A 25,485-nucleotide genomic window follows, 5' to 3' on the forward strand; every position below is an offset into this window, starting at 1 on the left:
AAGGGAGATTATGGAATCTACTTTTAAAAAGGAACTACTTGTTTTAAATAAGATAAGTAATGAAAATTTTTTGGTCTGAGTTTATCAGATGTTACTGGACTGGACATTGTTAATATATATAATGGAGTTTTTATCTGAATCTGTCAAATGTTAATGGACTGGACATTGTTAATGTAATCTTGACTGTATATATTGTATATACTTATTGGAGATAGTTTTTCTTGTATTAGTTTTAATTTTAGACAAAAAGAGAGGAAATGTGGTGGTATTGTGTTCCCCAAAATATTGTGTACTTTAATAAACTTATCTGGGGTCAGAGAACAGAAAAGCCACTAGTTAAGCAGTGATAGCACACGCCTTTAATCCTAGCATTCCAGAGGTAGAAATCTCTCTGGATCTCTGTGAGTTCAAGGCCACATTGGAAACAGCCAAGCATGGTGACACACACCTTTAATCCCAGGGAGTGACGGTAGAAGGCAGAAAGATATATAAGGCTTGAGGACCAGGAACAAGAAGCATTTGGCCTGGTTAAGCGTTTGGCTGGTTAAGCTTTCAGGCTTTGGAGTACAGTTCACCTGAGAGTCATTCAGATATAAGGACACAGAAGCTTCCAGTCTGAGGAAACAAGACCAAGCTGAGAAGTCGGCCAGGTGAGGTTAACTGTGGCTTGTTCTGTCTCTCTGATCTTCCAGTGTTCACCCCAATAACTGGCCTCGGGTTTGATTTTATTAATAAGACCTTTTAAGATTCCTGCTACAGCAGAGCTAGAAAAAAATTCTAAGGTTCATATGGAAAAAATACACACACACATACACAGACAAAAACAAACAACAACAACAAAACCACAAATAGTCAAATCAACACTAAGCAGAAAGAGCTATGCTGGGAATCAGAGTGTCTGGTCTCATTTATGTTCCCTGTCTACATAGTGACTGTACTGGCTAGTTTTATGACAACTTGACACAAGCCAGAGTTATTTGAGAGGAGGGAACGTCTATAGAAAAAAAAATGCCTCCATAAATCCAGCCATAGGGCATTTTCTTAATTGGTGATTAATGGGGAAGGGCCCAGCCCATTGTGGGTAGTGCCATCCCTGAGATGGTGGTCCTGGGTTCTAGAAGAAAGCAGGCTGAGCAAGCCATGATGAACAAGGCACCCCTCCATGACCTCTGCAACAGCTCCTGCCTCCAGGTTCCTGCCCTGCTTGAGTTCCTGTCCTGACTTCCCTTGACAGTGAACTATGATCTAATAAATCTTTTCCTCCCCAAGTTGCTTTCATCAAGGTATGTCGTCACAGCAATAATAGCCCTGACCAAGACGGTGACAACCAGCACAAAAGACAGGCATGCAGACCAAGACCCAGAAATATACCCTACAGGTACAGCCATCCAATTTTCAACAAAGTTTTCAAAAATATACATTTGGATAAAAAGGCAGCTTCTTCAACAGATGCTGCTGGCCAAACTGGACAGTCACAGGTAGAAGAATGAAACTAAGGCTGTATATCTGATCCTATACAAAAAAATCATTGAAAATAAATCAAATACCTCAGCGTTTTTGAACTGCAAGAGAAAAAAAATTAAGGAAAATATTTCAAGATATGGACATAGGCAGAGTCTTTCTGAAAAGGTCTCTGGTAGAAATCACCTCAAATGCTGATAAATGGGATGTTATGAGGTAAAAGCCTTCAGCACAGAGGAGGACGCAATCAGCAGAGTGAAGAGACAAGTTGCAGGATGGGAGAAAATGCTTCCAACTGCACATCAGACCGGAGATTAATGTGTAGGAAATGGAATAAATTCCAAATACTTAACACAATACACACACCCACAAAACAAAAACAAAGCCCTATATCCAATCAATAAATGCATGAAATCAATCAATACAAAGCCCTACATCAAATCAATAAATAGTGAGCTGAGTGAACAGTTCTCAGACAGCCAGTGAATACGTTAAAGTGTTCAATATTTTTAGCTACATGGGAGATGCATATTAAAACTGTCTTGAGATTTCATGGCACCCAGTCACAGTAGCTATTATCAATAAAACAGATGACAGCAAATGCTGGCGAGGATGTGGGGAAGGGGACTTATCCGCTGCTGGGAGGACTGTATGCTGGTACAGCCACCTTAGAAACCAGTGTGGAGATTTCTCAACCAACTGAAAATAGAGCTTCTATTTGACTAGTGGTACCCTCCTCTGCATGTGTGTGTGTGTGTGTGTGTGTGTGTGTGTGTGTGTGTGTGTGTGTACCATCCTAACAGAGAAAGCAGTCCAGGAGGGGAAGGAAGATACCTTACAGGAGAGGGGGAAGAGGAAAGAGAGAGGAGAATACACGTGACAGGTAAGCCAGAATTAGAAATGTTTGGGGGCAGAAAGACTAGTGTGGGGGGGATTAGGGGGACAGTAAAAGAGAAGAGGAAGGATTAGAACAAAGTATAATAAATGATACACACGTTAAAAATGCCATAGTGAAATCTATCACTTTGTATGTAACTTTAAAAATTAACAGAAAGATGGGAGAGAGAGAGAGACTAGGTTGGATAATTGCTAAGTCACAAGAGAGACAGAAAAATAAAGGAGGGAGAAGAGAGAGAAAGAAGGAAGAAGAGGAGGCAGAGAAGCAATAACATTTAAATAGCACCTTGAATCTTATTTTCCATAATTCCACAGATCCACAGAGCTGGTGAAGAAAACGTGTCTCTTTTATCCAGGTTTATAGACCAGTTTAGATCAGCCCTGGGAATCTCTAGCCCTTCACACCACAGCTAATTAAAGGTACGTGGATTTCTCTGTGTTGTTTCCTTTAATCTTGTGCAAATCTATAGTTGGCCAAAATGGAAAACTTAACTTTACAACCTCCTAAAACAATTCCATGCCACTGCTGGGGCCTCATTTCATGGAGGGGGAAGAAAGGAGTGTTTAGCACACACAAAACCTCTCCTGTCTCCACACACACACACACACACACACACACACACACACACACACAAAGTACTGTGGGACTCGCCTGTCCTTATTCAGAACAAAGCTTCTTAGACTGTGCGTTGTGACCCATGTAGGGTGATGCAACTGGGTGGATGTGGGGGTTTCAAAAAATTCAGCTACTGTAAAGATGTTTAAACACACAACAACCAGAAATTCCACATGTCCGGAATCCATGGGTTTCCGGGAGTGCTTACTTACATAGCACTAGATGACGTCACCGCAGCTGGACGCCTAATATGCACAGTTTGCATTGCTCATCTTCTCATGCCACCAAAGGCCAACATGTAGTCTGGAACACTACCACGCAGACTCAAGACTGTATGTTAGCAACCACAGTGTTTTTACTATAATCCGACTTCCCGCTCTTATAGAAGCATACTGGTTTGCTCCCAGGCACTAATGTTAATGTCATAATTTACAGAACACAAAGATTTCCAGCGTTTTCATACCATCACTTCTCTACATGTAAGTATGCATTAGTATGTCTCAGGATTGTATAGTGTTAGCATATTTGATATTTCAGTTACTGTCTTAAGTTTTATTTCAAAATATCATTCAGTGAACTTTGGTCTGGGATTACAACAGAATTTCCTGCTCTTTCTGAGGTGGTCCTAAGACAGACTTCTGCATTTTCTAGCATGTGTGTATGCAAAGAAGCATTGTCAACATCAATTCTTACAAAATTAAAATGCTAATCAATCCTGAATAGTGTTGAAGATGCTTTACAGCCTTTAGTATCAAATATTCAGCCAAGATTTAATCTTCTATAAAAAAATAAGCAGTCATATCCATCTCACGTGTATGTGTTTGTGTTCATCTTTAATAAACAATAAGATTATATGGGTACCAAAGAATTGCCTCACAAATTTCCTTATAATTTATTATCAGTAAGTGTTTGATTTTGTACCTACTTTATATAGCCTGTCTATGCATGGTCTCATAGAATTTTGCTGGTAAAAATAGGCGATGAGTGGAAAATCTATAAGAAGCCCCAATCCAGGGTAAAGCTCCTCCATGTTCTTTCCCAGGATACTACAGCTGAGCCTTGAGCCAAAACTCAGAGCAAGTGTTCTGAAGGGATGGGTCAATGCACTCCGCAGTCACAAACTTGATCAACTATAAAGTCACAATGCTCTGTGCTACTTCTCTGTACTTCACAAGGCTGACATAGCTGTGCCCATCTTTCTCACAGGCCTCCGAAGAACGGAATGCCATCTCAGCTGAGCCTGTCCAGTAGCAAAAGTGTATATCACTTTAGTAAAGGTCAGAGAGCTGTGCTAATCATTGCTGTGTGAACATGTGCTGACTAATATCTTTGAATCTCTGAGTTTCCATTAAATGGAAGGCAATACTTCGCAAAGTTGCTATGTGACGGTTATGGTATTGGGCTCCTGCAAGGCTGTGACTGAAGCCAACTTCATCTCATTCTCAGTGAATGTTTTTACCCTCCCACAGATACCCCAAGGCACTAATGTCCACATCATAGTTAAAAACAAGCTAGTACTCTCTTCTAAAGATTAAAATTTGCTTCCATCCGTAACAGCAAAAGTCATGTGGATAAATTAAAGGCATAAAGATGATGAAGCGCTGGAGAGGTGGCTGTCAGTGAAGTCTAGGCTCACAATCAGAACGTCAAAGAAAGATGATGAAATAAATGGGAGGGGCTGGTTCAACATGAAGATACTAGGGACATTTAGGATGACGCTGTGAAAATCCCTCTCACCACAAGCCACGCCCCAAGAGACCTTGTCTGGGACTTGCTCATCTCCTCCACGGATTCATGCAGTGGCCATTGGCAGCAGAGAATAAAAAAAAATTAAAAACACCTACCAAGGAGAAAGGATGGCAGACTGGAGGTCCTGAAAGGGAGGAGAAGGAACCTCTTAAGTTCGCTGCTAGGGAAGTTGTTTGTCCTCAGAACTGGGAGTGCCTCAACCTATTCTTACCCCAGGGTGGTAACTCTTCCCCCAAGCTGCCTGACAGAATATTTGCTCTTGATGTGTCATGGGTCATGAGGGATTCTCTGACAAACACTTTACACAAGGGTATCTCTGAGCCCAAGCAGTGGAGATATTAGCTGATCCATAGGCAGGAACAGACAAACATGGGACATGGTCCCGTGTCCAGTGTTTAAGGCATATTGTCAGTCATGTGGCCAAGCAACAGCATCTGGGCCACAGCTATGCACCTGGCCTTTGCTCATAATGGAAAATGAGCCATCCGTGACTGCCACACACAGGCCCCTCCCTTGAGGAGCTTGTGGCTTTCTTCTGCACATTCCCATTTGTTTGCTTTGCTCCTGCTGCGTGATCTTGCACGGCACACAGATGTGCATAAAAGCAACAGACTCGAAATTCAGAACACCACTCCAAGTATATTCCCTACATGTAGGATTAGCATAGGAAATCATGTAAGGACGCATCCCTGCTGTCCATGTAGGTGTGGTACGTGCTCCAGATATCAAGAAAGGTAAATGTGCTTTTTAGAAATCTTATAAATTTGTAGTACCTGATGAGTTTGCTCTCTTCCTCTTTAGTACAATTAGAAACTGAATAATATTATTAATACTCAATGTGTGCCCGACCCTACCTATACTAAGCCCTTCAAAGAATCATATCACTTAATTAAAAAAAAACTCAAAGTGATAGGGTTATAGGACCAAATTTATAGGATCAAAAAGCCGCCTGAGCAGGAAGAGGCACCAGCAATGCAGGCCTGACAGCCGAAGCTCAGAACCAGGAACCCTCATGAAAGCAGAAGGGGAGAACTGGCCTCCAGAAGGTGGTCCTCTGACATTCACACGTGCACCATCGCATTTGCATACCCAACACACATGTACACACATATCATACAGACATACATATACACACAGCAATGAAATTGAAAAAAATAAGAGTGATGCATATATTAGTAATTATAGTCTTTACTCAATATAATCTCAGCTTAGAAAAACCAAGGAGCTACTGATTCAGAATTAGTGTTCCAAAATCAGTCCTACATTACTATCCTCTTACTTGATTATGGAAGAAAGACAATGTTATTATTGGCATTCCTAATATTAAAATATACATAGTATAGATCTTTAAAACATACTATGCTGAATGAGGCTGCACCATTATAGAAGTTGTCAATGTAAATGGCTTTTATCCACCAAACTGGCCATTTTCCTTGGTTCAGTCTTATAGGCCACAGAACCCAGCACCACTCCTGAATAACTGTGCCATTTCGGCAGGCCACTTAGCATTTCAGTCTTGCGTAGTACTTCGTCAAATGAAAGGGTTGAGTAGAATTTGTCTTTAGGCTCCCTTCCAGCTCGATAACAACACGGGAGCCCTGGTCCATTTCTTCAACCCTTTGTTAAGGAACCAGGCCCACTAAAACCTGGGCCTTCTCTGCCATGCTAAGCGCATCTGCATTTATTTCCATCTGCTCCCAGGAGCTCCCTGTGATCTCTGCACTCTCATATGCCGCAAGATAAAGAACAAATTTTAAAGACAACCCCCCTCCCACCAGTTTAGGGAATTTGAGATGCACCCAAGGATTCTGGCATCCCTATCAGTTCACAATCCTACAGCTGAAAAGGACCAAGGTACCTAGAAATCACTTTCACATGAAAAGACAACATCCAGCAGAGAAAATGCGCAAAAGAACAAATGTGTGTCTTCCAACAAAAGACGTTTCTGTAAATATTCTTGTGATGAGTTCCAGAATATTCTTCTTTACTTATACTTCCCCAGTAGGAAAATTATCTAGACTTGTAACACAAATTCCAGAAAGAAATAGCCTTCAAACTCTCCTTGGTGGAACACTTTACCATGTACTGGGGGCTGATGATTAAGGACTTGGGACCAAGGAATACCAGAAAACACCAAAGCGCAAGCCCCAAGCCCCCAGCTCAACAGGCAGACATGCAAACACTAGCCTTGGGAACCGGGACTCACCCTCTTGGGAAAGGTGATCTCTCAGTACCTTTTCCTGATCAAAAGAAAGGCCAGTCCTCTGATGTCTGCATTTTTACTGTTGAATTTGCCTTCTGTGGTTCCCTGCTGTTCTGTCCATTGTGGACACAGCTAAGAGCTGCTTTCCAATGGCCAACAATAGCTCTTCAGACACATACTGGGAGACCCTTCCACATGGCCACCTCACTCTCTCTGCTCTAGCCGAAATCCAAGTGCTGAATAGAGTCGTGAGCTTAGCAAGATATCCAAAACAATTCCTGTGGACTCATGTCTAAACTTTGAGATCATGAGTAAGGGAATGCACATAGTAAAGAGCCATTTGCTTTCTCAAACTCTTTTCTTTGGGGTGGGAGAAAGGCTGGGGATCCAACCCAGGCCCACAAGAGAGAAAAATGCTTTGCTGCCGAACTACCCTCAAGCCTCTCAGCTTCTTGCAATTGAAAATCACACATGGTTCTCAACCCTGCTCTCTGGAGATTCTACCAGCTGCTCTGAGGATACAAGAGCTGGAAGAGAGAGGAATTGATAACCTTGATATGTTGACAGTGAAAAAAATTAAAACTAAACACATATATAACTGGTGAGTTCTGCAAGACAGGTTATTGTTGTGTGTTAAATTTACAATGTGTACCCAATATGAGTCATAGGAGATCAGGTAGAAAGGTTAGATGATGAATATAGTCTGGCCCAGAGAATGCCTGCTGCTCTCTAGAAGGTTAGACTTGGAATTATTCAACATAATGTAACTCACCAGGGAAGCCATGATACCAATGTAGCCTCTAGGAGGAAGCAACGGATCTTCAAGTTAGGGGTAAGTCTGGGCTCAAAGAATCTAGCTTCCTCAAACCTACGTGACAGGAGCAGTTCAGGACAGGCCAGCAGACAAAGTGGTGGCGGCAATGAGAGGCACACCTCACTAATCTTTCCATGCTCCATTTCATGTCAGGGCCAATCATGTGTCTCTCAACCTGTAACCTTTTCAGCCTGTTTAACGCAAAATGTCTCTAAATGGGGCTCCTGCCGAATGTGTCATGTTAAGGGCCTTGCAGTCTCCTAGAAGATCTTTTTGCCTTCTTCAAACAAGCAACGTTCTAGAAATAATAAACCAAAAGCTAAAAGGGAGTTCATAAGAGAAATCACAGAAACAAACTACTTACTAATGATTCCCCTGCCCCAAGAATCCTAGTTTTGTATTTCATTATGCCTCCTTCATTACAAAACACAAATAACCACAAGGAAAAGAATTAAGCGTTCTTACTGCCAATTTCTGTGTTACAAAGTCAAACAGTTTTCTTCTTCCTTGGGGACTTTGAGTCACAAAATTTCTCAGAGACATGTACAAAGAAAAATTTCAGCCATCTCAAACTTTCCTCACATCCATGAAATTTAAGCTGCTAGATCTCATACCAATTTTTTATACATCTGTCCTTAGAAATCAAGGCCACGGTCCCAACACTTCCTGTCGTGGAAATTGCTTCAACAGGCAGAGAAATTGGTTTTTCCACGATGAAGGTCTCCCAGCTGTCACACAACTTAGTTCCGCAAAAGTGACAACCTCTATTACCAAAGGAAAGGTTAGAGGATCTGCGACAGGAATCTGGGGAGCATGCCTGTCTGTGCTGTTAGCCTCGGGATCCTCCCTCCATGCAAATACGATCCTTACAAACCATTTCATTAGCAATAACTATGTGGTTTGTAAAAGAAGTCCAATGTAACTGCAAACATGACAAAATTAGAAGCTAATGCTTTTTATCATTAATTAATTTTGCAATTCATTAGAGGGGGGAAAAAATCTCAGTTCTTCCATCCCTGTTTCCCAAAGACTCAAAAGAGCAAATGTGAATTTTAAAGGACCAAAGAGGACTATGGAGATATCTCAGTAGGTCGAAGTGCTTGCTGTGAAAGCGTGAGGATGTGAGTTTGAATCCCCAGAACCCGTATAAAAGCCAGACACAGTGCAAACGCCTGTAATCCCGGTGCTTCAAAGGGAAGATGGGAGGTGGAGCCAAGAGAATCCCAGAAGTTCAGGGGTCAGTTTATCCAGTGTATGAAGCCATAAAACAACAGGAGGACCCTGTCTCAAACAAAGCAGAAGACAACAACTTGACGCTGTCCTCTGACCTCCATATGTATCACACACACACACACACACACACACACACACACACACACACACACACACACACACCATACATACACAAAATAAAATAAAGGACAAAAGAAGTGACAAAACCTATTTCCTCAGGATCATAGAGTATGCCTCCATAACACAAAACTGAGAAGTATCCAAAGTTCCAGATAAGCATCATGTCTCTCTGTGAACTAGTCCTCTACTGACAGGATTTATGGTTTTCAAAGTCTTCCTGCTTGTTTGGGTTGATTTCTGCTATTTGCTTGATATCTTCATGGTTAGGAATGTATCAGTTGATTGAGGATGATGTATAAGAACATCCATCATTAATTAATCAGCTCAAACATTCTCATTGGTTTGCATGGAGATCAAAGAAAAGCTGGGTTTCCAGGATTGCTCCATGAATTGATGGAAAGTGGAGCCATTTCACACTGCTTCTTCTAGTAACAACAGCACAAGAAATAGCTGTGGTTTTTAAATGTCCAGGTCCTAACTCCTTAGCAGTGTCGCTAAAACGGGAACCAGCTGCACTGTGGACCTAACAAGTACATCTCGGAACTTTCTGAATGACTCTAGGTAAATTACTTCACATCTGTGATGACTAGTTTTAGTTCAGCTTGACACCAGCTAGAGTCATTTTGGAAAAAGCAACCTCACTTGAAGAAATGCCCCACCCCAGATTGGCCCATGGGCAAGCCTGTGGTACATTTTCTTGATTGATGATTGGTGTGGGAAGGCCTAGGCCATTGTGTGTATGGGGTTAGCAGCCCTGGGCTTTGGGTCCTGGGTTCTATAAGGAGGCAGGATGAGCAAGCCAATAAGGCACACTCTCGTGGCCTCTGTCTACATCAGCTCCTGCCTCCAGGTTCCTGCCCTGTTTGAGTTCCCGCCCTTACTTCCCTCAGTGATAGGTTGCGATGTGGAACTGTAAGCTGAAATAAACCCTTTCCTCCCCAAGCTGGTTTGGCCATGGTGTTTTATCACAGCAACAGAAACCTCAGGACAGCATTTTCATTGGTAAAATACCTACCTAAACGTTTGCATGATGTGAAAATCAGATGAGTTCATATGTATAAAGAACTTAGTCATTATTAGCTGATACAGCTACTCACAGTGCTCTGTTCTCAGCATCCCAAATAAAATCATGCCCCACCCTCTAAAAGAATGTTTGCATTTCCATTCCCTGAAGTGGTGGTGACCTGGCCCCTGGTTCACCATCTAATCTAGAAAAGCTGAACCTTGCCACCTGCAGCCAGAGCACGCTCACAGGCCCCGAGCTCCCCTGCTCTTGAGACAGATGCTCGTGCCCAGGAGTCTTGGTTGCAGGCATTTACTACAGTGTCCCCAGTCTGTGTGTAGCAGTATATCATCCTGGAATCTATTAATTGCCCATGGTCAGCTCTTCCACTGTATCTCAAGATACAACATCTCTTAAGTGCAATGTGCTGACTATTTAAAAGAAATAATGCTTCAAATGATCTGTGTTCCTCTTTCTTATAGTTCTATAATATAAAAATCTTTACCTAATAAGGCAGATTTTTCCCAGGTGATGAAATTTTACCAAGAAGGGATGGCTTTAGATAAGCTGGCTCTGAAGCCAACGAACAGAAGAGACTATTACTGCCCCTTTTATCCAAGAAGAGTAAGAAAGTTTGCCACCCTTGAGTCCAGGAATGGAAACACATCCACGCACAAAGCATGTGCTGTCTTCACTAAGAATGTCTCCCCTGTAAGTGGCCGTTAGCTTTAACCTTCTCACTAGAAGAACCTTACTACTTACTGAGGCCCAGGTACCTGCCTGCAACTCCAGTTCTCAAGAAGCTGAGGCAGGCCTGGGAAGATGACTCAGTGGATAAAGCGCTTATTGCAGAAGCATGGGGACCTGAGTTTGGGTCCCCAGCACCCACAAAAAGCCAAACATGGTGGCACCTATGTGTAACCACAATATTGTGGTGGTGGTGGTGGTGGTGGTGGTGGTGGTGGTGGTGGTGGTGGTGGTGTGTGTGCACACAGAGACAGGAGGATTCCCCAAAGCTCACTGGTCCATTTAACCAAAACCATGAGGTCTCAGTGAGTCAGAGACCCTATTCAAAAAAGAGAGACACCCCACATTGACCTCAGGCTTTTCACATATGAGTGAGTGCACCTGCACACATACATGCATACACACACACACACACACACACACACACACACACACACACACACACTGAGTGGGGAAGGAAGAGAAGATGAAGGAGAATAGGAGAAGTAGCTGAGGCAAGAGAATTAAAAATTTCAGGCCAGCCTAGACTACATACCAGAAAGGCTATCTCCAAAAATCAAAACAGCACAAGATTTAGCTACTTGTAAACAATATGAAAGAATGGCTTTTATTTCATGAAGTCACACTACTGTTCTCAGGCAACAGAGTAAAGAAAAAGCCCTGACTTAGGTCTGAGATCAAGGTTTGAATCCTGGGCTGCCATGAATTTGCTGTGTGATCCCGGGCAAATATTTAAACTTTTCTGAGTCTCATCTTGTTATCTCTTAGATGACTTAAACTTCCTACTTTTGAGAATCTTTGTGAGAATTAAAGAAATATTTTATGTTAGACACCTGACACCCAGTAGAAACTCAATATAATTGATGACTGTCCTCAACGGGTTCACTGTGGAAATACAGAAATAAGAAGAAGGAACTGAAAACAATTATTGGCCCTAATTTGTCTACTACCTTAATTCTGCTGATATATTTTTTAACTCTGATAGCATCTGAGGTGCTGTGAAATGGACAACCAAACCTTCTCCCTAGTTCCTTCTCATCTAGATCCTGTAGGGGGCCAGCAGTAAGGCTTCTGCCTTGTCCTACAACTTACCATGAGCACAGAACTGTGGCTCACATCCTCCCAGGTCCTCTGTCCCTTTCTCTTTCTGTCCAATTCTCAACCTAGGTACTAAAACAGAAAGGCCACCTGCACTCTCTCCCTGTAAGTAAACTGCACCCAAGATGGCACCCAGCAAGAGTGGAGACAGACTCAAAGCTTTCACTGACTCACTGATACTCTTCATTTTTGAAGCTTGACTGATACACACATTAGAGCCAGAATCCATGTGGATTCTAGTAGACTTCATGGAGCTGAAGCTTCTCTGGATCTAAATTTAAAATGAGAAAAGCTGGATGGTTCTATCTGAAATTAACCAAGTCAAGACTCTTTTTTTCTGAATCAGTCTCCTCACTTTTGAACTGATAATGTTACCTACCCAATGGAGGTATTTTGGCATCAGAGGATAGAATTTGTGAAAGCATTTTGAAAACTGTATATCTCCATACAAATATTATGTTAGAAGATGTTAGTCTTTTGTTGGTTCCCCCAAAAGCTAAGGCTCCTGTGCTGATGTGTAACTCTCCCCAGGTGGCTACTTTGTACTTGTGCAGGCCCCCACCTCATACCATAATCTATCCACACTGATTCCAGTTCAGGTTTGGTGTGGGTGTCATGTTTGTGAACATTCCCATCTTCGTTCGACCTGCTTCCAAACCAAAAAAAAAAAAAAAACAAACAAACCAGAGACCCCAACATTCTCAAAGTTTGGTATTTCAAAGCCTGACATTTATTTTCAAAGGATGAAATCTGATTTGGCTTGTGAAATGACAAAACCCCATGAAAGCTTTGAAAGCACTTCTTCAAAGTACTATGTACATACATATATAGTACTATATACATACGAGTTAAGAAACAGGTTCATCTCTATAGAAGGACCGGTAACCTCTCTGAGATTTTGTATCCACGAAGCCCTGACTGGAAAATAAATAATAAATAAACAATAAAATGGAAAACAAATAAATAGTTTGGCTCTGCACTTTGTGGCAATTCATGTTATTTTGAAGGAATGGCCAAGTGTAGTCTCGGGTTTCAAGATTAAGTCACGCTCACCGCTATGAATTTATCACAGTGAACAGATACCAAGCTGAGTCAGCAAAAGACAAAGCACATGCTGTAACGTTGGGGGAACAAACGGGTCTGAGCTTCCAAGGTCCTCACAGGGAGTTACCGAGGGAACAAAGCAAATGGTGACAATGTGTGTGAAATGTCTCCAACTAAGAGTTCCTCAGAGATTTGGTGCAGGGTTATCTGGGGAGATGGTCACATAGGCATGTACCCACTTTCAGAACTCCCCAAAGGAAAGTAGGTATCCAGCATAAGCTATTTTTGCAGCCTAGATACAGTGAGCTGCTCCTATCATTTAGAGTGCTGGGAACCCTCCTGATGCCCAGATGGCAGCCCAGGGCCAACATTGCCAGTAGACCTGACACAGATAAGCAATTTTAGGCCTGCTAAATTAATTCCTTTCAGCTTCCATGGGAACAAAAACTCGAATTTGTAGGTTTGTAGTTAAGAATAGTTTGTTGGTGGGCTGGAGAGATGGCCTGGCAGTTAAGAGTGCATACTGCTCTTACAGAAGACTGGGTGATGGACCCAAGTTCTGTTCTCAGTATCCATATCATATGGCTCAGAACCAGCTAAGATGTCATCTTCAGGGATCTGACATCTCTATCCTCTGCAGGCACAATGCCCCCCATACACATACCCAATGAAAAACAAAATAAATATTTTTAAAAGAATTGTTTATTAGCCTCTAAATTCTTATAAGAAGCGTGACTCGGTGCTTCAAAATATTTATTCTATGTACTTTCCCACTGCTGGTCTCCCAGTGCTGGGAATCCAGGGACTAGTAAGCTCCCTGAGTCCCTGCCTCTAAAGGCAGTCCAACCAAGAAGGACGATAAAGGGAGTGCGTACAAATGGGTGAATCAGTGGTGGGTGATAACCCTGGAAAGGAGGTATGAGGCAAACCCTGGGCCAGTCAGAGAAGGACAAGACCCCCACAGCAGTGGACCAGGAAGAGCTGGAGAAGAACCCCCTAGCCCTGGGGGTTTAAGGACAGCAGAATGTGGGAGTGATGGGGCTAGGGAGAGCTTGACAAAAGACTACACAACTCCACAACTCCATTGAAATAAACATCCGGTCTCAATGGTGTAAGGCTGTCCATGGTCAATCAGCCCACTCCAGTCTCCCTGGCTTCAGCCAGTTTCCAAGTCCTGTCAGCCTTGCTTTGGCTAGACTCCATTAGCCACCGTGTTATTTCTCTACTGTTTTGAATTCTCTGTGTACTATTCATCCAAGTCTCTTCCTCAGGTGTCTTCTCTTCCAGGAAGCCTTACTATACCACTGGTTTCCTCTCCCATCTGGCTGCCTAACTCTGCTCACTTCTGACTATTAACATCATACTGCACAATAATGATGGACACCTGTCTTCCCCACGGGACTCTGAGCCTCAAACAATTTCTGGTATGTAGAAAACAGTATTTGTTGAATGAGCTAATACATCCTTTAACCTGATATTTATCCCACTAGGCCAGGGCATATTGTTCCTTTTATCAACAAATATTTATAGCTTAATAACAGTTTCAATGAACTGCCACTTTTTTTTTCAATGAAGAACAGCCAATTCTACCAATGCATGTAAAACTAGAATTGTATGCATGATTATCGCACACCCTCAAGGACCTGAGCATTCATACTGGAATTTTATCAATCATAATGCCTTGGTCTTAAAGGAAAGAGATCAATGCAGAATCTATCACAGGACCAATCCTATGCTTGATTAACACCATTAGAACATGGGCCCAAGAAAGAGGTCAGGTTCAAAGGTTTAGTATTCCAACAGTTCAATGTGGAATACCTGTAGAAGCTTAAAGTATATGCCTTGTACCCTTGCACTAAATATCAGCTTGCTTTTAGTTTCTGGCTGCTCAGAGAGCGATCTTGGGGAAAGTCTGAAAGAAAAGGAAAAAAGCAAACAGATCCACCCACTCCTTATTTCCTCACGCCCCAAGCAAACAGCTGTGCTCCGTTCCACGGCAGGGCATCTGTCTGGCAGGATCTGACAGGTGCAGTTACACTTCCTCCACACCCTTGGCTCCTGGCCATACTTTGGTTCCTGGAGGGAGGCAAGTGATTGTCTTTACACTGAACTCAAGTAACCAAGGATAACTCCCCAGTTGCTTTCCCTAAGGAACTCCAGGTATAGGTCAGGTTTTCCCTGTGGTCTGAATAAAGCAGATAGCACTCTGGAAAACATAAACAGAGTCCTAGGAACACACAAACACACACTTGTATGTCCTTGTGTCTGGTCCTAACTGCTTGTGGAGAAGTTCCTGCCAGGAAGCTCAGAAGTTGCTAGCCACAATAGTGCCTACTAAGCACAAGAAAACGGTACAGTGCATTGACCAAATTCAGCACACAGTGGGTGTCTAATCCTAGAATCTTGAACTCTATTCTGGAGATATGGCAAGGGTCCTTAGATACTCTTTCTGGATTTTAGCCTCAATCATTTTGCCAAAAGGACACCTTGCTTTTTATTTGAAATAGCAAATAAGGGCTGGAGCTGCAGTTTCAATGGTAGAGTTCTGGTCTAGCATGTCAGTGTCCCTGAGTTCAATGTCTATTTCAAATAAATAAATAAATACATTTCATACATATGCATATACACATTCAACCAATCAAATGATGAATAAATAAATAAAATAGAGAATAAGCTTAGCCCCAAAGCAGGACATATTTGCCTTTTTTTTTTCAAATAAAATGGCTTCTATGTGATTCATATAAATTGAAATATAGGGATCATCATTTTTCAATATACCATGTACCTTCTTGAAGCAACTTTGGATTAAATAGCGGTACCACATCTACAAAGAATGTTAACCAAAAAAAAAAAATCTTTAAAACCTGGTGCCTCATCTGTACCTACAATTATACCAATTATACCAATCAACCTCAGGTGCATTTTCTATCCTTCAGGATGTGACTGTCCTAAAAAGACACTTAGCCATTTCATTCACAATATTGAGAAACTTCCGTTAATGTCTTGAATTCTTGAAGATAAAGGGTAGGTTTTTAAGCCTGATTTGACTTCTGGCTGTCAATTTACCACACTGGCAGAACCTCCAGCCATAACTGAACTGCCTCGTGTGACAACTCGGTGGTCTCTCCATGCTCCTGTCTCGGGTCCCTCCTGTCCGTGCTTTTGAAAGATGCGTGTCTCTGTATCTGTCGTCTCCACTTTGTCCCCTTCCCAACTTAGCAAAATGCCACTCAGCCCGATCTACGTCATCTGTCACATTCCAACTTTTCTAGGTAGCTGCTTTCTCGGCGATCTCACAGTAAGCTGTGTATTTATTTTACCAAAACACTCACCACCTTGTACCATGATTATTCCTTAACTGTTGTTGTCCAAAAGAACCGAAAGAAGAGGCCAAGAGAAATGAAGAGGACCGAGATGGACGGAGTAAGGACAAGGAGATGGCAATCAGTAGAGTGCCACCCAAACATGGAGACCTGAGTTCAGATTCGGGCACCCACTTAAAAAGCTGGGAGTGACAACACACACCTCTAATCCCAGCTGAGGATGGGGAGGCAGGAGGGTCCAGGTGCTTCCTGGTCAGCCAGTCTCCCCCGTCCATGAGCTCCAGGGTCAATGAGAGAGCCTGTCTCAAAAAATAAAGTGGGGAACGGCAGAGGAAGGTCCACGAGGTTGGCCTCCAGCCTCACATCTGCACGTGCATCTGTGTGTGTACACATATGAACATACGCACACATGAGCACACAGAAGGGAACCGACACTCGCCAACACTGCTGCCTTTCCACCCCTCTCCTGGTCCTTTTTTCTGTTCTGTCTGGTCTTCTTCCCTTTCCCTTGGCTTCCTTTGGCTTTTGGGGATGGCGACAGGGAAGTAAAACCCTCGGTACTCTGTACACAGGAGGTACAGCTTTACTTTAATGTATCTTATCACACCCTAAGAGGTTATGAAGCAGTTTTTCAGAGAAGGAAACAGACTTGGAGAGACTAGGTTACTGCTCAATTTGAGCAACTGGTGAATGAATCCAAAAGGTGACCTGACTCCAAAGCCAGATTTATTCTTCTGCCAGTTGGTTTTGTGGGAAACATGGGCTTCCAGACCCATATTTGACCATGAACACTAACCAGAAATACCTTCTTTACTATAACCCTTCTTCTTTCATGTGGCTAGATGAGAGTCCCAGCTTCTGACTATCTATGGGTGTGCTTCAAGAAATATCCATTATTAACCATCAGTTAGCAAAGTGTCCCAGGAGTTTAGCAAGACCACAATGGTTACATTTTTGTGAAGGCAGTGTGTATTATTTCTGAGAGCTCTCCTTCCAACTAGATAAGCAAAAGACTGATGAGAAAATACTGTACTAGGTAATAGCTCTTCTTGGGACTAGAGTGTAAGCAGTTAAGAGTACTTGTGCTCTTGCAGAGAACCCAAGTTTTAGTCCCAGCACCCACATGGTGGGTTAGAACTATCTGTAACTCCAGTGCCAGGGGATCTGAGGCCCTCTTCTGACCACCACGGGTACCAGGCACACATGTGGTACAGACATACATACAAACAAAACACTCATAAATAAAATAAAAATAAATAAATATTAAATGGATGTTCTGCTTATCACCATGTTCTTGTTATTATTTGTAGCATCACCAAAATGAATGGGGGGGAGAAACAATGTTTTCTCTTCTAAAGACCATAAAATATATGATTCATTTAATGTGTGCAGCACTAGTGCTTAATGCTCTGAGGATAACACATTAGTTACCTTCCTCTAGAGCAGTACTGATCCTTTCTTAACGTGTACCTGTTTGATTTGAGATGGGGCATGTGCTGCAGAACAAATATGGAGGTCAGGGGACAATTATCAGGGGTCAGTTCCCTCCTTCCATGGTATGGGTCCCTAGGCTTGAACCCAGGTCATCAGACTTTACCTGCTGAGCCATCTCACTAGGCCCAGTATTGACAGGCCACTGACCCATCACTTTGTAATTTATTGTCACCCTAGATAGTCCCTGAACTACTTAATCCCCATTATTATTATCTTCTATAGGAAAATTTCCCAAATTTTTACAACACACCCGTTTTCAAATATTCTTTTGTGTAGTCTCAACACTGTATAAACTATGCGTCCTCCTTCTGCACCTAGAGGTCAATTTGTAACCTGAGTTACAGCTTGTATCCTGCGTTCATGAGCAAGAGGACAGGATGCCAGTGGGGTACAGGCAGGTACCAGGTACTTGGAATTGTCTTCTGATGGTCTGAGCCACGGGCTCTGAGGTCAGGATGCCAGTGGGGTACAGGCAGGTACCAGGTACTTGGAATTGTCTTCTGATGGTCTGAGCCACGGGCTCTGAGGTCAGGATGCCAGTGGGGTACAGGCAGGTACCAGGTACTTGGAATTGTCTTCTGATGGTCTGAGCCACAGGCTCTGAGGTCAGTCATGATACAGCAGTACCATACTTGAATGTTCTATGTCTGAACCACAGGCTCTGAGGTCAGGATGCCATAGTGCACATCTCTTGCTGGCTATGTGACCTTCTATAACTTAACTGTGCCTCAATTTTCAATGAGTGGAACCAAAACCAGTATCAGTAATAAACTTTCGATAATTAACAAACGTACCTAGGTACAGTGTTTAGAATAATACCTGATACATAATAAGTGCTAACTCAATGTCAGATACCACTGTCATCACTTGCTTGCATCATGGGGTTGAAAGGGGCATTTTGAAGTGATTAGAGATAATGTACTATGCTGCGTTAGCAGCCGAACACACCCAGTTCAGGTGAAATGCTTTCAAAGGGACTGAGGAAGATGAATCCTATATAACCTTGCCAACACTGATGCAAAAGACTTCTTGCATTCACGGATTGAATGTCTGTGGTTTTAACTACTCGTGAGTCGCCTTAAACATGACACATGGAAACTAGTTAAATCAGAATGGCCTCAGATGGGTATGAAGAAGCAGCAAGTCTTTAAATGATGACTCTTGACCAGCCACTCGACAATAGCGTCTGCTCTGGCTGATTTTCTTTAAATATACAAGTTTGTCCAAGTCTCTTTGCGATATGTTGAGGAAGATAGGACCAAAGACATCTTAGGGACACATAAAGACTATAGGATACGGTAACAAGTTAGGATTTGGGGACAACAGAGTTCTCAAGATGCATTCCCTGAACATTTCCACAATGACGAAACTAAACAACCTTAGCCTACATTTGGAAAACATCAAACTGAAAATCCAAACCCTTTACTTCCAAAATTCAAATGACTAGTCTCAAACCAACAGTGGTAATGAATCTGCCTTAAAGAATCCAGCTTGCCACATCTACCTTCTTCCCCATGAAGATCCCTGGCAGAGAGACGCAGAGCGGTCAGAGCACAGATCTGACTGAACAGCTTCTTCTGGTCTGGGCTCCAGCTCATGCCCTCAGCCTCACAGGCCTGTGTTTTAACCAAGTGACTCAGCCAGTGGCAGGAAAGCTTGGGCGCCTGTGGCCGTGAGTAATGGCAGCATAAAACACATCTGTCTGATCAGAAGCCGACGGTGTCAGTTCCGTACTGTGAAAACCTCACAGTAAAACAATGCTTGCACAGGGGAAAAAAGAAGAGGCTGTTCACCCAGAGGCCATGTGATGCCTTTCTTTCTCCTCTAGCTCAGATGTGTGTGGAATTGGTTACAAGGTCTTTCTGTGTATGCATGTGGGCCCACACTCTTGTATTCTGTACATGCTGGGGATCAACCCCAGGGTCTTGTGCATGCTAAGCAAGCACTTCACCTCCAGGACCCAGCCCTATAATACTTATGAATGTGGTTTTGGAGGTTTACATTCATAAAGAAGCCATTGTAACCGTCAGAGCGGCATAGTACCATGTCTCAGCAGACTTCAACAGACTGATTCATTCATTCTTTCATTTGTTCATTTACAGTTTAAAATACCTCACTAAACTTCTATGGGGCGCCAGCCTCAGGGTGCAGCATTGAACAGCACAGTCCGAGCCCTCAGGGTCTCAGTCTTTTCCTACGTGGATCTTTTCATTACATTCTTGTTCTGGCCACCGCTGGGTTCCCTCTCCTGTCTTCTGGATCCTCTACTTCACTGCCTCTGGTGCTGTGCTAGTCAAGTGGGGTCATGTGCTTCTCCCATCTTCTGGAAAAGTTCTAGCACATGGCCAAGTGCCCAAGGGCGCACTGCAGAAAAGCACTGTCCTTAGTAACTTAAGTGGCAAGTACATGATGAACCGCATGACTTTATTATGATTTTTTTAAAACCTGTTTTTATTATATTTCCATATCCTGCCAATCCAAAAATTATCCCCCAAACTGTTTTCTCCTCCCACCATTGTAGGAGGTTCTAGATTAACAGCTTACAATTGAATGACTAACGACAACTGCCCTCTAGACAGTGTGTGAAGGGCAGTCAGGTGAGGACTATCCCAACGGGGTCACCAAAAGCTCAAAGCAACAGAGAGTTGTGGGAACATTGTCTGACTACTTGAGTCATTTGAGACCTGAGTAGAAAATCATCCAGAGTCAGATTTTTTAAGATTGCAAAAAATCTCATCCAATCCAGCTCCCTAACTGTGTAAGTAAAGAAACCTGGGTTCAGAAGGAAGGGGGAAGGCCAATTTGTACAATTTGTCTTTTGTGGGTGCAGAGGTGATAGCCAAGTCACCTACTTCCCACAGTAGGACCCATTTGTCCGTCTTCCCAGGGTTCAAAGAGTACGGTGCATGCCTGAGAAGCCTTGTTGGAGCCATGGCTCATGGCTCCCAGTCTTCACCAATGGGCCCCTGCCTTTCAAGCTGCTCTTACTGTTTCCACCTAGCATGCCTCTGCCTAGCTTGGATAGCTCTCAGAATTGCCTGCACAAACACAACTCGGCCTGTACAACTCTGCCTCAGAATTGTCTGCACAAGGTCAACGCTGCCATCACACTGTAAAACAGAAGTGTCTGCTCACCTCTTCTACTCAGGACTGTGATTAAGATAGAGAACTATTAGCCACCAAATACTTCTGGAATCTTAATTTTAAATCAAAAAGGGAGAGAGAGAGAGAAAGAAGAAACAAAATGAAACTTGGGTTCGAGTTCCAGAAAGCATATTATAATTAAGTCCTTTTGAGTCAAAAGTTGGATCCCACCACTTCATTAAGTCTGACAAAGCTTCCAAACTTTCTATATTTAAACGTGTTAATAGCATGCACACTTGTGTGCAACTCAAGTAATAAATAATAACTCCTAACACTTGGTTCTCATGCGACAGACAGGGGAAAGCAGAGGAGTGGTCCCCTGAAGGTGTTAAATGTTTGGTGACACCCCTGGGACATACTGGAACCTTTAAGAAGAAGGATAAGGGGATTATAAAGATGGCTCAGTGGTTAAGAGCACTGGCTGCTCTTCCAGAGCACCCAGGTCAGATTCCCAGAACTCATATGACAGTTCATAACCATCTGTAACTCCAGGGGATGTGACACCCTCTTGTGAACTTCAGGGGCACCAGGCACTCATGTGGTGCGTGGGCATACTTCATGCAAAACATACACATTAAATTAATTAAAAAAAAAAAAGATCAGTAAGAGTGCCTGATGAACATAAGGGGGTTCATTATCTCCATTCACAAAAGGGAGAACTCAAGGAAGCTACCAGCTTTGCCTGAGATCACGCGGGTAATAAAATGCAGTGGTCAGCAGGGACCTTTGGTGGTGGGAGGGGCTTCCTTCTTGCTTTACAAATGAGCTTTGGAATTTTCTGCTCTAATCTTGCACAGCAACACAGAGAAGAGCAAGCCTTCCTGTGAGACATTCAGCAAGGCGGAGCGCAGATGACCCTGTAACTTCAGGGCAGCCCAACCACCTGACATCTCTCTGCTAGAGACTGAATGATAAAGGAGAATTACAGGGTACGGTGATACACACTGGGGCTCACACTGCAATTAAGCTTTATGATTCTTTAAGTATTTATTATTCATCCTCTGTCTTCTTTAAAAGCAGTCAGATGGCTCTTAACTCTGATAGGAATTCAACCAAAACGAAGGTGTGTGTGTGTGTGTGTGTGTGTGTGTGTGTGTGTGTGTGTGTGTGTGCCATGGCATGCATGTGGGTTCCAGGTCTCAAGCTCAGGTAGTCACACTTGATGGCAAGCACCTTTACCTGCTAAGTCATCTCACTGGCCCAGAAAAAAAATCCCAGCAGTTAAGCTGGGATTCATAGATCATGAAAACATCCTATGTCATCAAGGCGATAACCAAGCTTGCTGGAGCTGACCTGTGCCCTTCTCCCAAGAGCACTTCTTCTTCTTCCCCCATTAGGGATCCTTCTAGGAGAGATTTTGTAAGCTTTAAAGCAAACAGAACCATCTTATAGGCCCCTTTTCGAGAGCATTGACAACCTCATTAATACCAAATCACTTCTCGGGTAAGTTTTTTTAAAAGTCAATTTTTTCTTTTTGAGCTATTTTTTTAGTTCTATAAAAACGGGTATAAACTTTTTAGCAAAGGAATTTTGGAAGTCCACAAAGGCACAGGTTACCCTACCTCCCTTGCCCAACACCCTCTGGCTGGCATCATGGGTTTGGAGGATAAGGCCCAGGCTGCCCACACACTGCTTTGCTGTCTTTGGGGTAGCAGATCACTCTCTACAAGGTGCTAATTCATTCATTCATTCATTCCACAAGTGTTTATTGAGCAAAGCCTGGAATGAGCCTCTTAGGGGACAGAGGGATCATTCACAAGCCAACGGTCAGGTCTAACGGATCAGATTCAGACAATCAATCCTTCTTTAGACCCCGAACCACTTCCAGGATAAAGCAAACAGAATTCCTGCCCCACCCAAGCAGTAGCAGCTAAGTAGATGTGACCTGCCTTCTGGAACAGGGCTGCTGTGAGAGAGGCAATGTCAGTGTCTGGTTCCCCCAGAACGATGGGTGGTCCTGACCATAGATGCCAATAGGACCTCTGAGATGCTTTAACAGTGCCCAGCACTAAGCGAGAGCTCGATAATGGGGTGGGTGGGTGGGTGGGTGGGTGGTTGGGTTAGTTGGTGCTTGCTTGCTTGGTTTTTACCTGCTCCAGCTTATCTTTACAGAAGAGTACAAAGTAGAAAGGTTTTTGAAGTAGAAACTAGATTGGAATCCCAGCTGGGCCAAAGATGAGCTATGGTAGAATAAGAGAAACAGTCTTTTTGAGCCTCAGTATCTCAATTGTAAAATGAGGTGTAGTGTATCAACCTGGAGAGACTTTGTGAGAATTTAGGAACACCTTATACAGAGAACAGTGTGTCTGGCCCATAATAAACGTCCTGTAAAGAGCACTCGGCATCGCCCCTCCCTCTTTCCCTGGCCTTCTCTTCTTCCTGGACACAGTTAGTGGGTCCTAGAATCTGCTTTCAAATGGATGCCACTCCAGGAGTGATGAAGGGCAGAGCTGCGGAGGTCCAGGAAGTTGTTCGGGGCGACAGGTGCTGGAGAGCTACAGAAACTGGTTCAAGACCTCAGCTACTTTCAGCTAGCCTGCTCTGTCGGGTTGCTCCATCCTGCAGACAGCAGGGACCAGTAAACTATCCCCGAAGGGTTGTCAAAAGGGAAAGAGAAGGCTGGGCAGCAGTTTGAGCTCATCCTACCCGCCAGCGTCTGCCTGAATCCCATCAGGCTTCCTCTGCACACTGCTCCCAGGCTGTAGGGTCAGAGAGCTGTGATTCCAAGTATGTGTCTAGAATCCCCTCAGAATCGGGAGCCCACAGCCTGGAGTTCCGGAGGCTGCTGGTCACATACTAGTCCTTGGTAAAAATAAGAACTTTTCAATGACGCAGGAAATGGAGCCCCTCATAGCCAAAGGCGACTTATAAAGGGAGGAAAGGGGAAAGGGAAAAGGGAGGAGGCACGATGAGGGCAGAGACCCACTTCCTACCCCACTTCCTACCGGCTGCTGGAGTCTTACACCCTGAAACACTAGCTTTTGCAGTTTGAAGCGGGCAAATCCCACCCCTGTAACTTAGCTCGCTAAGAAAAGAGGTCTGGCTGGATGTAGGGAAAACTGTCCCAAAACAATTCTGCTCATTTTGAAACTAGAGTTCGCGGGTCCCTTAGCTGCCCTTCCCTTCGAAGCACCTGAGCAAAGCTCTACCCTCTGCCGGTCCTTATTTGAGCGCCCTGGGGGCCACTGCTCTGCAGCCAGGTTCTGCTGGTCTCCAGCCCCAGGTCTGGGATCAGTCCTTCAAAGCCACCCCCCGCCCATCGCGACCGTCCAGCATAGTCCTGCTTACCTGGACTCCCCAGCTTCACGGACGCGGCGAGGGCAGCAGGAGTGAGTCTTGCTAAAGGAGAAACTGAGGAATGAAGCTTGTCGGTTGCCGACACCGTTCACGTTTTAGCGGTCAGAATAGCAAGGGCAACAAAAATCTCTCTACACCAATTCCCTCCCGCTACACTGAGACCCAGGGCAGGACCCAAAAAGCAGTCCAGGTGGCACGGCCAGTGGGCAGAAAAGCCAGACCCAGAGCGCGCGCCGGATCTCCGCCCCAACCTCCCCGGCCGCTGCTTGGAGTCTGCGCCCGGCTGCCCGCGGTACCTCCCCGGAGCTTCTCTCTGCCACCGGGGCTGGCAGCCGCTTGCACCGCCCAGGTGTCGCCCGCTGCTGTCCCGGGCGGCGGGAGTGGGAGGGCAGCGCCTGACCCTCCCGGAGCACAGGGCCCGCCCCGCCCGCCCCACCCACCCCGCCCGCCGCGCCGCCTCCTGAGCGCGAGTCCCTGAGCTTCTTCAAGCTTCCTCCCAAGCCTCCTTTTCTACTTATCCGGGAAGCCATCGGGCTTTTATTCAAATAAAGAAAGCGGTACTTTAAAAAACAAACACACAGACAAAAAAAAAAAAAAAAAAAAAAAAAAAAAAAATCCCAATGCTTAAGAAGCCCCTGGACCCTCCATCTGAAAAGTAGGGACGATCACCACTGCTCGGGGAGAAGAGGTACCTCACAATCAGGCATCAGTTTCTTTATGGGGATAGTTAGAATTAAATGATGTGATAATTTAAAAGTAGCAGTTGGGAGACCAGGGTCAGGAGGATTGCCTTGAGTTCGAGGCTAGCCTCTATTAGAGAATGAGACTCTTAAAAAAAAGAAAAAAAAAAGGATATTAAAAATATCTGCTAATACAGGGCCAGTGAGATGGCTCACTGGTAAAAGCAGTTTTCGGACAATCCAAAACCCCTGAGTGTGATTCCTCATCCCTCCTTGAAAGAGGAAATAGTTTCTTCTCTCTCTTCTCTCTCTCTCTTAAGGGTCAGTGATCCTCAAGGCTCTGGCCAAGGCAGGCACACCTTTTTCCTTGAAAGAGGAAATAGTTTCTTCTCTCTCTTCTCTCTCTCTCTTAAGGGTCAGTGATCCTCAAGGCTCTGGCCAAGGCAGGCACACCTTTTTTTGTTGTTGTTGTTGTTTTGTTTTTTTGTTTTTCGAGACAGGGTTTCTCTGTGTAGCTTTGCACCTTTCCTGGGATTCACTTGGTAGTCCAGGCTGGCCTCGA

General features: G+C 43.9%; 1 protein-coding gene across 9 annotated transcripts in view; it reads right to left on the reverse strand.

Annotated features, from left to right (window-relative positions):
* Positions 1-24,636, reverse strand: part of Sytl2 (synaptotagmin like 2) — a 105,936-nt gene extending 81,300 nt beyond the window's left edge. For 4 of the 9 annotated variants that reach the window (XM_028873442.2, XM_037197463.1, XM_037197460.1 and 1 more), the window contains exon 1: positions 24,235-24,635. The gene's annotated coding sequence lies outside the window, so the exon portion shown is untranslated. Of the gene's footprint in view, positions 1-24,234 lie in introns of all 9 variants that reach the window. The other 5 variants (XM_037197474.1, XM_037197471.1, XM_037197469.1 and 2 more) reach the window with 3 other exon arrangements.
* Between the last annotated feature and the right edge of the window lie 849 nt (positions 24,637-25,485).

The sequence above is a fragment of the Peromyscus leucopus genome, chromosome 1 (genome assembly GCF_004664715.2).
Source record: "Peromyscus leucopus breed LL Stock chromosome 1, UCI_PerLeu_2.1, whole genome shotgun sequence".
Taxonomy (NCBI): Eukaryota; Metazoa; Chordata; class Mammalia; order Rodentia; family Cricetidae; genus Peromyscus; species Peromyscus leucopus.